Here is a 15,978-nt window from a genome sequence, read left to right as displayed (position 1 = left end):
CCGGCAGCGGCTGCGTGGCCCCTTTGTGCCGCGCTGGCCCAGCCATGGTGCCACAGCCCCTGTGCCGGCCCAGGGCAGGACAGGAGCATTGCGGGTGGGAACGGCCCCTGTGCCGTGGGGCCACAGCAGCCTTGGGGCTCTGTGCCCCATGGCCTCCCTGCTGGGCAGCCTCTGCCAGCTCCTGCACAGCCCGTGGGCCCTGTGGGCCTGCACAGACAGCCCTGCCCCGGGCTCTGCCGGGCTCTGGGCCAGCAGAGAGGCCGGGCAGGGCTGGCCATGGCCGGGAACAGGCCCTGAGCCCCGCAGGAGGATGGAGCTGGGCCACAGCCAAAGGGCCCCGCAGAGCTGGGCTGGGCAGCCGGGGCTGCCAACGCCTGGGGACAGAGGCTGCCACTGGGGACAAATGTCCTGGGCCCCCTCCCTGCTGTGCCCATGCCACTAAAGGCACAGAGCAGTCTCCTCTCTGGGCCACTTGCCTGTTTTCAATGCCTTCCACAGGCGCTGGCCCTGCCCCACACGGCCGGGGCTGAGTCCTGCCCCTGCACGCTCCCACAGGCCGGGATGGACACTGACGGTTTCTGTGCCAGGCTCTCTGAGCCCAGCCCAGCTCCCTGACAGCTCTGCCAGCTGCCCTGAGCTCTGTGCAGCACCAAGGGCCTCTCCCCAGCCCAGCCCAGCCGGCTCTGGCCCCACAGCTCTGCTCAGGGCAGGCTGCTCTGGGCAGGGGCCCCACGGCCTCAGCCCCTGGCAAGGGCACAGCAGCAGCTGCAGCTCAGAGAGGGCTCAGCCCCAGCCATGGGGAAGGGGCCTGGCCAAAGGAAAAGGAGGCTCCCTGTGTGCCCTGCTCTCCTCTCCAGGAGATCCTGAGAGCTCTGCAGCCCCTGCTGCCATCCCACCTGCCCAGGCCAGCACAACAGCCCCGGCCTTGTGGCCCTCAGCAGCTGTTCCTGCTCCAGGCCCAGGGCCCATCCCAGAGCTGGGGCAGCCACAAAGCTGTGGCCATTTCTGTTCATTGCTACCCTGATGAGGATGGATCCTCAGCCACTTGCAGGTTTCTGATTGTGCAGATTTTTAGAGAATTAATTCGTGTTTTATAGCAATATATGGTATAAAATAATTTTGAAAGCAAGAAATAAATGTCAATATTGAAACTGCAGCCTCTGCTGGAAACAGGAGAAGCAGCACAATTGAAATAGAAGGAAGGGTGTCTCCACCAGGAGATGGATCTCCTCCAAAGATGGGATTACCAACGACCCAGTGATCAGCACCTGATGGAAATCTTATCTCCATCAGCCTGGGTGTGCATCCCAATACCAGGTTCTTGTAAATGTAATCAGGTGTCCAGCCCTGACCAGAAAGCTATTCATTGGACTGACAGAGGGGAAGAAAAGAAATATGAATATGAAACAGCGACACAGCGGACAAAAGGATGAGGCAACCTTCTTTCTGGCCGAAAAACTCTATAAATCCGGCCCTGCAAAAGCGAACTTTGTGAACAGGGCAAGATATGGTGCGATAGAGGCCGGATCTAAGGTACACCCAGTACTGATCCTGGGCTCGGTGCTGTCCTTTGCTTGTGGCTTTTTCTAATTTCTGTTTGGCAATTTTTCTAAATAAAATGGCTTATTGATCAAATTGGCTGATTGCCTATTACACTAATGAATTTTACTTTTTCAGAAGCCTCTTCTTTATTGAGTTCTTCAGTTGAGAAATTTAGTGAGAAAAGATCATAAACATTTGTTCACAACATCCACTCAATACAAGCCCCTGGGAAAAAACTTAAGTTTTCAATTCTTTTGTGATTAATTAGAGAGATTTCAGAAGTTCAAAAAACTTCTCAAGAACTCAAAATAAGATTGAAACACTGAAGTTTCTTGAAGTTTAATGGGTCCCACAGAGGGACATGACTGAGAAAGTGTCCCCAGGTTCCAGTTAGAGCAGAACACTGCAGGCACTGATGACAGGTGGGGATAAACAAGGTAAAAGGTGTCTCTGATGCTGAGCAAACCTGGATGTGTTTCAGCAATGGCAAGGACCAAGGTCTGATCCCCAGCCCCTGCCAAAGCACATCCTGTCCCTCCCTCATTGCTCAGGGCTCTTCCCGGGCCACTGGGATATGGGGATGTGCAATTCCAAGGGCAGCACCATGGGGTGGCCCCTGCCAGGCTGCTGAGCAGGGACAAGGAGGCGAAGAGGCCCCAGGCCTGCAAGGGTCATTTGTCTCCTCCTCATGGCTCAGGCCCAGGGCCAGCAGCCATGGCCAAAGGGCTGCAGGAGTTGGCTGTGTCAGGGCCTTGCAGCTGCTGCCCATCTCTGTGCCCTGTCCAGCCCAGGCTGTCCTACGGTGTCCATGCCCTCTGTCCCTGCAGGCTGTCGTCACCCCCCGGCTGCCCCACCTGGCTGGGCCCTTCCTTTGCTGACAGCTCTGCATCCTGCAGAGATAATAATTTTGAAGAATTAAGGACTTTAGTTAAACTAGATATTGCTGACGTAGACTTCCCTTTACTAACTAGACATTGTTGAGGTAAACTTCCCTTTTTGTAACAGAAGCCGGATTTAAGGAACTGATAAATCAGGAGACCTGTCAACTTAATCAATAGACTCCAAGAACACAATGTGATCATAAATCAGATAGTCTTGAGAAAACAGGATCCAGGTGTCACCAACACTAAAAGGTTAAAAAGGCAAAGCGAGGAAGACGCATCTTACTTCATCATTTTGAGACCCTAATCCATAAGAAGGACCACCGACCCATTTCAAAGAACAAACTACGCATGCTTAATTGCTTTTTGACTAATTACCATACGAAGCGGGGAATGGGATGGACCAGAGTTATGAATATGCATCTGTGTTTTGGGTATTCAACACTTTTGTACATAAAAAGACCCTGTGATCATCTGTAAATTGCGCGTGTGTATTTGGGAGCTATCCCGCACGCTGCCCAGCGTCGTAATAAACATACACTTTCTAACTTCAAACTGTTAGAGAGTCTTTGTCCGTCATAGTTGGATATCGGTATTAGATCATATCCATATTTTTTTAATAAATCAGTTAGGCTCTGCAGGGCTTAGGCACAGTGGCTGTGCCAGAGTCAGGGCTGAGGTGACACTCTGTGGGCTGGGGCAGAGCCCAGGCACAAATGAGCCCTGAAGCAGCAGCTCTGCAGTGGTGGCCACCAGGCCGGGTGGCCAAGGGAGCCTTCTGGCCATGGCCTGGGAGCAGCTGCTGCTGCCAAGGGGCCTTTGGTGCTTCAGGCTCTCCCTGGCACAGCTCCCAGCATGGCACTCTGCCCTTGTGCCCGAGCCCTTCACTGTGCTGGGGCTGGCCTGGGGCTTTTCCTGCAGCAGGATCTGCCCTGGTCCTGGCACAGGAAAGGCAGTTCCTGCTGGAGCAGGAGGCTCTGCCTGGAATGGGCTCCAACAACTCCAGCCAGGCCCTGTTTACTTCAAAACTGCCTCCTAGGGCACTATATTCTGTTAACTGGTATAGCTCCTATACTGTGGAGTAACTATCTCTTTAATTTACTCTGACGTGTAAAAAAATCTGCCTAATCCTGATCAGAATCAATAATAGCTCTATGTACAGATATATATCTGGTATTCCACCATTACTCCTGTGGGAAAAAAGTGCATTTTGTTTCAATTCCACCTCTCCAATCTTTTACACATAAAACTTTGACGAAGTCTAGGGCTGGGATTGGATCCAGCTTCTTCTAGTCTTCTCTCTTAGATGGAAACTTAGAACTTTAGGTCTCCTGGAGGGGTTTCAGGCTCCATGGTGGCTGTTGGGTGTCATTTCTCCACCTCATGACTCAGAAGGCATTTCTCCAATGAAAAAAGGAAGCTTTGGCCTCAAGCTCCCACTCTGCCCATGACAGGAAGCCCTGTGAGTGTCTGGGACGTCCCGGCTCTTCGGCAGCCTGGGGACTCCTGGCATGTCACTGTGGAGGCCCCGTGAGTGCCTGTGACAGATGGGTGCCTTTGCAGCCCAAGGTGCCTTGGGATGTCCCCATGGAATGGCTGGGACTGCCCCTGACCACAGGGCTCTTGACCATCTGAGCTCAGGCCTGGAGCCAGAGTCCCTTGCCAGGGCAACCATTTGCAGTCCCATTCCCAGGGCCAGGGGATCCCAGAAGCACAGAATTGGCTGACTTGGGAGGGAGCCATCAGGATCCTGGAGTCCAACTGCTGGCCCTGCACAGGACACCCCAACAATCCCAGCCTGGGCCTCCAGCGGTGTCCAAACGCTGCTGCAGCTCAGAGAGCCCTGGAGCTGGGACCCTTCCCTAGGAGCCTGGTCAGTGCCCCAGCAGCCTCTGGGGGAAAAACCTTTTCCTCAGATCCAACCCAAACCTGCCCCGACTCAGCTCCAGCCGTTCCCTGCACTCCTGTCCCTGGGCACCAGAGGGAAGAGGTTCCCACAGCCCCCAGCCAGGGCCCCGCTCCCAAGGCTGTTGCCAGGGCAGCCAGGGCTGGCCCCAGCTGTGATGCTCGGTTTCCATGGGCCGGGCTTGAAGAATGGGATTCCCCAATTTCCTGCTCCCGCTAAAACCGTGCTGCCCCTCGCTGCCCTCCAGCCTCGCACTGAAAGTACAAAAGGCAAAGATCCCAGGCTGGGATAAGAACAATTTACTGGGAACAGCAACAAGATAGGAAACAAAAGGAACAGAAACAATATTAATAACAGGAGGGATAAGACAAATAACATACACAGAAAACTAAAACAACACCAACTGGCTCTTCTCAGCCACATATTTCTTCATGCCTGGAAAGGACACCCTTCTCCTTAGGGTGAGAAAGAGAGTGTCCCTTTCTCAGCCCTGGCGATGACCTGAGATGGGATCAAATACAATGACGGGGCCATGGCCAGACTCTCATGTTCTTCAATCCCACCTCACATCATTGCCAGGGACAGGGACAGGTGACTTCCCAGCGTTGATCACAGTGAATGTGGGTCACCAGGGCTCCTCCCAACATGGGTCCTCTGGTGAGGGATGAGGTTGAAGATGCACATAAAGCTCTTCCCACAGTCAGGGCACTCACAGGGCTTCTCTTACAGGTGCCTCCTTTGGTGTCTGGTCAAGTGGGAGCTGTGAGTGAAGCTCTTCCCACACTGGGGACACTCGTAGGGCCTCTCCCCAGTGTGGATGTGCCGGTGTCTGACGAGGTTGTTGTGCTTGAAGCCCTTCCTGCAGTTGGGGCAGTGGAAGGGCCTCTCCTCTGTGTGAATGCGCTGGTGCAGGAGGAGTGCTGGCATGTGACTGGGATCATACTGGAGCTTACTGGGCTCATGCTGGTGTTGCAAGAGAGCAAGTGGGATCACACTTTGGGCTACTGGGAGCCACAGAGAAACTGGGATCATGCTGTAAGAAAATTGGAGGAAACTGGGAATGACTGGATACATGCTGGAGGCAACTGGGATATACTGGGCGTGACCTCGATCATACCGGAAAAACTCATGAGCACCTTACTGGGATCACTGGGAGTGTCTGGGAATGACAACAAACATGCTGAGGGAAACTGGGATTCACTGGGAGGGTGTGTAACCATACTGGGGATGACTGGGAACACACTGGACACAATGGTGACCATGCTGGGAAAAACTGGGACCCCATGCAGGGGTAAACAGGGAGCAAGTGGGAGTTACTGGGTCTACACTGGGGGCAACTGGGCATGACTGGGACTATGCTGGGAAGGACAGGGAGCAACTGGAACCATGCTGGGGGACCTGGAATCCTACTGGGATCACCGTGGGTGAGGCTGATCTCATGGTGAGGGAGACTGGAATCATACTGGAGCATACTGGCACCAACTGGGACTGCACTGAGGGTGACTGGGAGTGGCTGGAGTACTTGGGATCAGGCCTGGCAAAACTGAGAACAACTGGGAGTGACTGGGAACATGCTGGAGCATCTGGGATATAGTGGGACAAACTGAAACCATAGTGGGGGTAAATGGGAGCAACTGGAACCAGGCAGGATGATAATGGGAGCAGCTGTGCCCATGCTGGGATCATACTAGGATCCTACTGGAAACAGACTGGGAGTGACAGGAAGGGTGCTGGCTGTTACTTGAACCATAGTTAGGGTGACTGGGTCCTACTGGGATCATCCTTGTAGCCACTGGGATTACAGCAGATGTGAAGGGATCCTGACTGGAGCTTACTGGGAGCTACTGGGCCGATGTTGGGAGGAAAATGTGGAGACCTTGGGAGCAACTGGGAGGTCCTGGAACTATGCTGAGGGGACTGAGACCACAACTGGGGAAACTGGATTCATGTTGGGAGAAACTGGGACTGTACTTTGGGCAACTGATAGAAATTGGGAAAGTGCTGGAGAAAACTGGGAGTAGCTGGGAAAGACTGGGATCATTCTGATGTATCCAGAACCTTACTGAGCTACCTAGGATATTCTGGGAGTGTCTGTAACCATACTGGGGGGACTGGGATCTTACTGGGAACATCTAGGACCATTCTTTGGACATCTGGGTGTGACTGGAACCCTGCTGGGAGGGACTGGGACTATTCTAGGGACAACTGGGATCATACTGGGAGGAACTGGGAACAACTGCAACTATTCTGGCTGCAACTGGAATCATACTGGGATCATAGTGGGAGCAGCTGGATCCATGCTGGCTGGGACTGGAATTACAGTGAGGGTTACTGTGCTCATACTAGGATTGACTGCGAATGGCTATGAATGACTGGAATCACACTGTCACAAACTGGGAAAAACTGGGAATGACTGGGAACGTTCTAGGGGTCACTGGGAGAGACAGGAAGTCAAAGGAACCCCACTGGAGGCTACTGGGGTCATCTTGGCATTGACAGGGAAACACTGAGATCACACTGGGGGCGACTGGCATCATCCTGGGATTACAGTGGGTGTGAATGGACACTGCCTGTGGGTTACTGTTGTATTTCTCTGGGGAATGGTTTTTTCCCCAGGGCCCCTGGAGCTTGCAACCCTATAGTTTGACCCTTCCTTCCTTTCTGGACCTAATTGGCTGAGTTCCAGCCATCCCCCTTGGCAGGAGCCTTGATAAGGTCCTGCTCTTCCTCTTCTCGCTCTCTTGCCTCCTGGGTCCCCTCTTACTTCCTGGGGTCCCCTCTTACCTCCTGGGGCCTTCTCTTGCCTCCTGGGGCCCCTGCCTCCTACCCTCTGGGCCCTTGCCTCTTGGCCCTCCTGCCTTCGCCTCCCCGCATGGAATAAACGTCTTGGATCAACCCTGGGGGTAAGAGCCTCTTTTGGAATCTTTTGCCCTGGTCCCCTCGAAGCATTTCCCCCAAAGCCTCCCAAGAAACAGAGCTAGCCCCGGGGGGCTGCGGGGGAGTGCTTCAGTTGGTGCCCAACGTCGGTTTTTATTATATTAAAAGCCCACGCAGTAGCTAGAGCCCCTTCCAGGGGTCTTAAAAGCTTTTGAGCCGTCAACTACCCTACCATCTATGAGTTGCCTTTTTGTGACCATAAGTGGTTGGGATTGAACCGGTAGCTTGCCCTACGCCTGAGGCAAGTCGGCTCAGGACTAGGGACTTCTGATGCAGCTGCACACACAAGCCTCGGTCCACAAGACAGGTAAAATTCCCCCGTGTTGCGGCTAACCCCGGGAATAGCTCCTAGCTGGGGGGAGGTTTACCATTGGATCGTGGAGACTGCACGGCTGCAGGGTGCGCTAGGACCCAGCAGAGGCAGTTTGAAGTAAACGTGAGGGGTTTTCCCTGGCCGGAGCTCCGCAGCGAGCGGCGCCGCCCCGGCCGGCACAGCCCAGGTTTCGGGGGTTTTCACGGCACGGGTCGGGTCACAAAAGCCAGGCTACGGCGGCTGGACCCCCCCCAGTGCCCCTGGAGCCGGAGAGAAGCGGCAGCAGTGACGCTCTCTCGGCCCCGTGGCTCCCCCGTCTCGCTTGCTCGGCTCATACCGAGTGTCGGGAAAATTTCGTGTTGTGTTTTCGCGTCAGAAGGTAGATTTTGAACAGGTAGTTTTTAAAACATCAGAAACATGGGCGTACGGCTATCTGTTCACCAAAAGAGTTTATTACAACAACTTAAAAGTATTTTAATTGATGTTAAAATCCCTAAAAAGTTGCTAATACATTTTGTCGCTTGGCTATCAGCTGAAATTCCAGAATCTGCCTTGCAAGACTTAAATTCTGTTTCATTTTGGGATAAAATTGGACATTCCTTAACTTCGAAAATTGAGAATGGTGATAAAAAAGCTCCTCTATTCATTCCAATATTTTTACAAGCCCGCAAGCAGCTGTTAGAAGCGAAAAAAAGCAGACAGCCACAGACAAATTCCCCAAATGCCTTTTCTCTTTTCCCTGATTCCTCCGTTCCCGAACTGGAAAAGCTCAATGAGCTTCCCCAGCAGAAACAGGACCACGTGTTGGGGGACAATGGCGGACACCATGTGCTTGCTCTTTCTCCCAACGACCCCCTCTCTCCCCAGTTCCCCGCCCCTGCTCCATATTTCTTCCCCAATTCATTCGTGCCTTGGGCTGTCCCGCCCCATCCTTCCTCCCAGTGCCTCCCCCTCGCTCCGAGCGGCGGGGACGGGGGCAGGCCCCTTGCAGCCTGCGGCCCCGGGTGGGGTGGGGGTGGGCAGCTCCCAGCCTACAGCCCCAGCGGGGGAGGAGATTTCCTTGCCGCAAGGGGAAATGGGCAGCCTCCTCCGGGACCCCGGGAGAAGGGGGGGGAGCTGCCTCGTGCCAGACCCCAGGGGGTGGGGGAAGGAATACCTCCTGCCTCCCTGGGCAATGGAAGAGCAGCAGAAATTTTAGTAACTCAGAAAGATGTTGGTGAAAGCATACCCTCTGTAGCACCTGTAGTTTATCTTGGTAAGAGAAACGGCAGCAGAACTTATCAGCCGTTATCCTATCAAGATAAAAAGGAACTTTGCAAAATACAGAGAGAATTTGGAAGATCCAGTGAAATTTTTAAAGGTATGATGAGAGCATCTTTTAATTCGAATGAAATGGTACCTACTGACATCAAAGACCTATTCAGATGCTTGTTAAGTCCCTCAGAATATGACTTATGGGAAACCAGATGGAAAAGAGCTTTGATAACAGTATTACAGGAAATTCACCAAACTCCTGGCGAAGCAAAAGACAATGATGATAATGATATCACACATGATCATTTGTGTGGTGAAGGGAATTGGCACTGTCCAGAAATGCAAACTCGAGTGTTATCCAAGCCAGTCTTAGATAAGATCTGTAATGCTGCAGAAAAAATGTTTTACCAGCTACCAACAATAGAAGTTAAAGGCAGTTATGTTAACATTAAACAGTTTCCTTCAGAGAATTTCTTGCAGTTTGTGGACCGTCTGAGAACGCAAGTGGAAAGACAAGTGCAAGATCCGGTGGTGCAGGCAGAATTGATCAAGGAGATGGCTCAGAGGAATGCTAATGAGACCTGTCGTAGAATTATTCTTAGCCTTCCCCTCGACCCATCGCCTAGTCTTGCACATATGATTGAAGCCTGTACCAGGAAAGCAGAATTGTTCAGTGCACCTGAAAGGAATCCAGGACTGGCACACCCACAGCATGCGGCAGCTGCGTTACCAGGACCAAGGAGGCAACCAATGTCACCAGACCAGCTGCAGCACATCACCTGCCTCCGTTGCAAAAAGCCAGGACACTTCGCCAGAGCCTGCCCACAAAACCAGAAACAGAAGAAGTTCAACAAACAAAAAAACTGAGCTTACAGCGCGTACCCGCTGTTGATACAAATACGCGCAAAGATATAAATATAGCGGGACCCACACTGGCAAAAGCCTCTCTCTTAACAAAAAAGGGGGAGGACGGGACACACGGTGTGGGGGTGCAGAAAAATAAAAATGTCAAATGTTCAATTAACAAGGTTTGGCAGCCGCGAGGCCGATTCAGGCTCGTGACTGCCAAAGGTTTTCATTTCAGGTCTACTGATTGGACAGTCATTACAGTGGACCTGTCAAACATCCCACAGGATCTGATGGTTTACCACATGGGACTGGACAGTGAGTATTTTGTTATTGGGGACACAGCACACACACCTTTGGAGATTGAGGTAGCTCCCATGACCATTAAGGGAGAGATAACAAGCCTTATGCTGTTGGCACGCTGCATGCACCCACCATTTTACCTAGTAGAGGGGCAAATTCTTGCTCAGGCCATTCCTGTTCCAGCAAAGATCACAGCAGATGGAAAATCACCAGAAGTCTACTGGGCTGAGGTGGTGGGAGAGAATAAACCCTGTATGGCATGCAACCTAGCCTGTGGGCCAGACCGCCTCCATGTGGAAGGGGTCCTGGACACGGGCACGGACATCACGATTATACCTAAAACCATGTGGCCATCACATTGGGAATTGCAACCTGTAGCGGGCAAACTTCAGGGCATAGGTGGAATCACATTGGCAAAAATTTCAAAAAACATTGTGCAAATTGAGGGACCTGATGGAAAATTGGCCAGCGTCCGCCCATTTGTTGCAGAATATAAGGCCCCCCTGTGGGGGAGAGACACCATGTCCCAGTGGGGAGTCCAATTGGTCATTCCTAAGACTCCTCAGGATTTTTGCAAATAGCCACTGTGGAGCGCCCTACCCAAAAGTTAACGTGGCTGGATAATACCCCAAAATGGGTAGCACAGTGGCCATTGAGTAAAGAGAAGCTCAAGGCGCTTGAGGAGCTCGTGGAAGAACAATTGGCTCAAGGACACCTAGAAGAGACAACTAGTCCTTGGAATTCCCCAGTCTATGTAGTAAAGAAACCGGGGAAGGACAAGTGGAGGTTGCTCCATGATCTCCGGGAAATAAACAAAATTGTAGAGGACATGGGACCACTCCAACCAGGGATGCCCACTCCATCAATGCTCCCTCGAGATTGGCAATTGGCTGTCCTAGATATCAAGGACTGTTTCTTCCAAATTCCACTGCACCCAGAAGATGCCCCACGGTTTGCATTCTCGGTTCCCACCATCAATCGAGAAGCCCCAATGAAGCGCTATCACTGGAGAGTTTTGCCCCAAGGCCTTAAAGTGAGTCCTTTCATATGCCAACAGTACGTAGCCTCATTGCTATCTTCAGTACGTGCCAAGAGAAAGGATGCCATCATCCTTCACTACATGGACGACATATTATTGTGCTGCCCTAATAACATAATACTCCAACACACACTTGACCTAGTGGTTAAGGTTTTAACCTCTGCTGGATTTCAATTGCAGGAAGACAAAGTTCAAAGGATGCCACCTTGGAAGTACCTGGGTCTGGAAATCAGTGTGAGGACCATTGTTCCACAGAAATTGGAAATTGAGTGCAATCCCAAAACCCTAGCAGATCTCCACTCCTTGTGTGGGTCTTTGAATTGGGTAAGACCTTGGCTAGGCCTCACAAATGAGGATTTAGCCCCCCTCTTCAATTTATTGAAGGGGGAGAGGGAGCTGGTTTCTCCCAGGGAACTGACCCCAGAGGCAAAGACGGCGATCGAAAAGGTACAGAAGGCCTTGTCAGAGAGGCAGGCTCATCGGTGTGAGCCAAATGTGCCTTTCCATTTCATTGTTCTAGGAAAGCTGCCACATTTGCATGGTTTGATTTTCCAATGGATCGAGGGGCAGAGAGATTCACTCTTGATCATAGAGTGGGTCTTCCTCTCTCACCAAAGATCCAAGACCATCACTAAGCCACAAGAATTGATAGCTCAGCTGATTTGGAAGGCCAGGGTGAGATTGTGTGAACTGGCTGGTTGTGACTTTACATGTATTCACCTTCCAGTCAGACTTTCTGACGAGGGAAGGAACTCTCCTGAGAGATTGACCAAAGAGATGTTTGAGCATTTGCTCCAGAGCAATGCCAGTCTCCAATTATCTCTGGACAGCTACAGAGGACAAATATCAGTCCATGCCCCGTCTCACAAGTTGTTCAACGAGGAATTCCACCTCATTCCTTGTGAGATAAGGAGTCGGAGACCACTCAAGGCTCTCACAGTGTTCACAGATGCTTCTGGGGCTTCCCACAAGTCGGTGATGACTTGGAGAAATCCACAGACTCAGCATTGGGAAGCTGATGTTGAGTTTGTGGAGGGATCCCCCCAAGTGGCTGAACTGGCTGCAGTGGTAAGAGCTTTTGAGAAGTTCTCAGAACCAATTAACTTGGTAACGGACTCTGCATACGTAGCGGGGGTAGTGTCCAGAGCGGAGCAGGCTGTGCTCAAAGAAATCGAGAATGAACATCTCTTCAGATTGCTTTCAAGGCTAATTCATTTAGTCTCTCATCGAGAGCATCCATTCTATGTGATGCATGTGAGGTCACACACTGATTTGCCAGGTGAAATTGCAGAAGGGAATCGTCAGGCAGACTCCCTTGCTGCACCAGTTGAAAAAGCACGTCTCCCTGATGTCTTCCAACAGGCAAAGCTGAGTCACCAACAATACCATCAAAATGTGCCAGGTCTGATCCGTCAGTTCCAGCTAACACGGAGTCAGGCTCGAGCCATTGTGGCCACCTGTCCCAACTGCCAGCTCCAAGCCATGCCGTCTATGGGCATGGGGGTTAACCCCCGGGGCCTTGGCAGTTGTGAAGTGTGGCAGACAGACATCACACACATTCCTAGTTTTGGTCGCCTCAAGTATGTTCATGTAAGCATTGACACATATTCAGGCGCAGTTTATGCCTCTGCCCATGCAGGAGAAAAGTCTGTGCATGCCAAGCAGCACCTAGTGCAAGCTTTTTCAGTATTGGGAATCCCAAAAGAAATCAAAACTGATAACGGCCCAGCGTATGTGTCCAAGGAGTTCCTGGAGTTTGTCCAGCAGTGGGGAGTGAAACGTAAGACTGGCATCCCTCACTCCCCCACAGGTCAAGCTGTGGTTGAGCGTGCACACCAGATGCTCAAGCAAGTCTTGGCTAGACAGAGCAGTTCAACTGCGTGGATGTCTCCGCAGCAGAAGCTCTGCAAAGCCATGTTTACTATCAATTTTCTGAACTGTTCATTTGAAAATATGAGTCCACCCGTGGTACGTCATTTTAACAGTGGCAATCAATTCAAATTGTCTCAGCGTCCACCAGTCTTGATTAGGGATCCTGAAACTTGGGAAACCAAAGGTCCCTATGAGCTCGTGACCTGGGGTCGTGGCTATGCATGTGTGGCTACTCCCTCAGGCCCTCGGTGGATTCCTCAGAAGTGGGTGAAACCTTTCGTCCCCAAAAATCCAGCTCTAGCAGAAGGGGATGACAGGCAAGTAGCCGTTGCCTCAAAGAGAAGACGCCGCCGGATGGAGGAAAAAGAATCTTCCTAGGTGTGGACTCCTTCCGGCAGAAACAGAAACTTCTACCGTGTTTTAAAATGTCTGTTTTTCCCTTTTAGAGAAAACCTACCTCCCACTCAACCCTGTGATGAACCCCATCCAAGCTGTCATCTTGTTAGTGATGAACAGTCTGGCAGCTGCATGGATCGTCCCTCAGCCGCGTCAAAACGTCTGGGTGACCCTGGCACAGACACTTCAGCAGGAAAATATATGCTTGTCCACTGCAGCAGCAGAGAATCCTATGTCTACCTGTCTGGTAGGAATTCCATTGCAGGCCGGAGAATTTCCAGCAGGTTTGGACAAACATAGATCCAATGAAATTCCAGAGTCACATACACCCCAACCACACAAAGATCATCAACAGCAAGCTGTGATGATAGTGAACCCCTTAAAGGAGTGGTTGCAAAATTTGCCCAAAATACCTCAGGAACCCCAAGAGTTAGAGTTATTGGGTTCTTCCCCTGCGACATACTGCATACATTTTTCTGTCTTCCCAAAACCTTCTAGCATTAAGGAGTACCACAACATAAGACAATATCGTGGGGAGTTTACTGCAAAAAGGTGGTGTCAGAATGTAAGCCATATTGCAGCTGACAACCCATCTCACTCAAGTCCCAAAAGCCTCCCTAAGGGATTGTTCCTGATTTGTGGGGATCGGGCATGGGCAGGAATTCCATCTCGGCTTTTAGGAGGGCCATGTACCATAGGGCGGTGGTCCATATTGACACCCAACCAAACTTTAATTGGTGAATGGACTCACAAAAACAAATCGGCAAACAAAATTCAAAAGAGAAGTGCTGACAATTTGGACCCAAATTGTAATTCAGAAATTTTTCATTGGGCAAAGTCAAAAAGAATTGCTGTGTCCCTGTTCCTTCCATGGGTCGCAGCAGCCAAAGCTCTAGGTGAATTGGGCCATCTAGAGTGCTGGGTGGTCAAACAGGCAAACTTGACGTCCACTGCCATCAGCTCTCTCCTAGAAGACGAGGAAATTACCAGACAGGCCACACTTCAAAATCGTGCTGCCATAGACTTCCTCTTGTTACTGCATGGACATGAATGCCAGGAATTTGAAGGACTCTGTTGCATGAACCTGACCTCGAAAGCTCCAAACATCCATGCTGCCCTTCGTAGCATGAACAACTTGATCGGACAAGTGAAACAAGAATCTGAAGATTGGGTCAAGGAACTGTTCAAGGGTTGGGGATTCACAGGGTGGTGGATTTCTATAGTTAAAACCATTTTGTTGTTTCTTGTTATTCTTTTCCTTGTAACCATAGCGTTCGGGATCCTACGTTGTTTGATTTTCAATGCTATCAATAGTCTCATACCTTCTACCTCAGAAGTCAACCGCATAAAGTTGACAAACCTAAAGCAGTCTGACTTTCCCACCAATTGTGAGTGGTGGGGAAATCAGCATTCCAAGTCAAAATGAACCTAATGCTTTTCTTGTAACTTTGTTAAACAAAAAAGGGGGAATTGTTGTATTTCTCTGGGGAATGGTTTTTTCCCCAGGGCCCCTGGAGCTTGCAACCCTATAGTTTGACCCTTCCTTCCTTTCTGGACCTAATTGGCTGAGTTCCAGCCATCCCCCTTGGCAGGAGCCTTGATAAGGTCCTGCTCTTCCTCTTCTCGCTCTCTTGCCTCCTGGGTCCCCTCTTACTTCCTGGGGTCCCCTCTTACCTCCTGGGGCCTTCTCTTGCCTCCTGGGGCCCCTGCCTCCTACCCTCTGGGCCCTTGCCTCTTGGCCCTCCTGCCTTCGCCTCCCCGCATGGAATAAACGTCTTGGATCAACCCTGGGGGTAAGAGCCTCTTTTGGAATCTTTTGCCCTGGTCCCCTCGAAGCATTTCCCCCAAAGCCTCCCAAGAAACAGAGCTAGCCCCGGGGGGCTGCGGGGGAGTGCTTCAGGTTACTGGGAGCTACCAGAGCCATGCTGAGAGCCTCCTGGGGATACACTGGGAGCAACTGGGAATGACAGGATGCATACTGGGGGCAACTGAACCTTGCTGAGGGAACTGGGAGTGCCTGGCAATGACTACAAGGGCAACTGGGATATACTGGGAGTGTCTGAGGCCATGCAGGTGGTGACTGGGACCACACTGGGAGCCACTGGAGGTAAGTGTGAGTGACTGGGGTCCTGGTGAAGGAGACTGGGAGAATACTAATGGCAACTGAGAGAACTGGGAATGCACTGGATCAAAGTGGAAGCAACTGGGACCCTGCTGGGGGCAAATTGTATTATAATGGGCAATGACTGGAAGTCACTGGGGTCATACTGGGACTGCCGAGGAAACTGGAACCACACGGGTGGGAGAACTGGGCTCATCCTGGGAGCAGCCACTGCTGGCACCGGGACCCCGAACCCCTTTCCCAGCCATCCCGCCCCTCCAGCCCCAGCACTCCCCAACGGGGTCTTGCCAATCCCAGGGGACCCCTCATGTCCCCCCGAGGGACACCTCGGCTCAGCTTTGGAGCCCTGCAAGCTCCAAACATCCCCCCAACAAGTCAAACCCAGGGAACCCTCTGGGATATTTGGGGCGAGCTCCCCCTCCCCGGGCACCTGCGGAATCGGGGCCGATGGTCCCGGGGGGCTGTGGGTTCAGGGAGCGCTGGAGCCGCCCGGTTCCTCCTCTGCTCTTCTTCCTCCCGCTTCCTTCTGCTGCTCCTCCTCTTCCTCCCTCCCTCCTCCTCCCCCAT

This window comes from Sylvia atricapilla, chromosome W, assembly GCF_009819655.1.
Source record: "Sylvia atricapilla isolate bSylAtr1 chromosome W, bSylAtr1.pri, whole genome shotgun sequence".
Classification (NCBI taxonomy): domain Eukaryota; kingdom Metazoa; phylum Chordata; class Aves; order Passeriformes; family Sylviidae; genus Sylvia; species Sylvia atricapilla.
Note: the sequence above shows the minus strand (reverse complement) of the source record.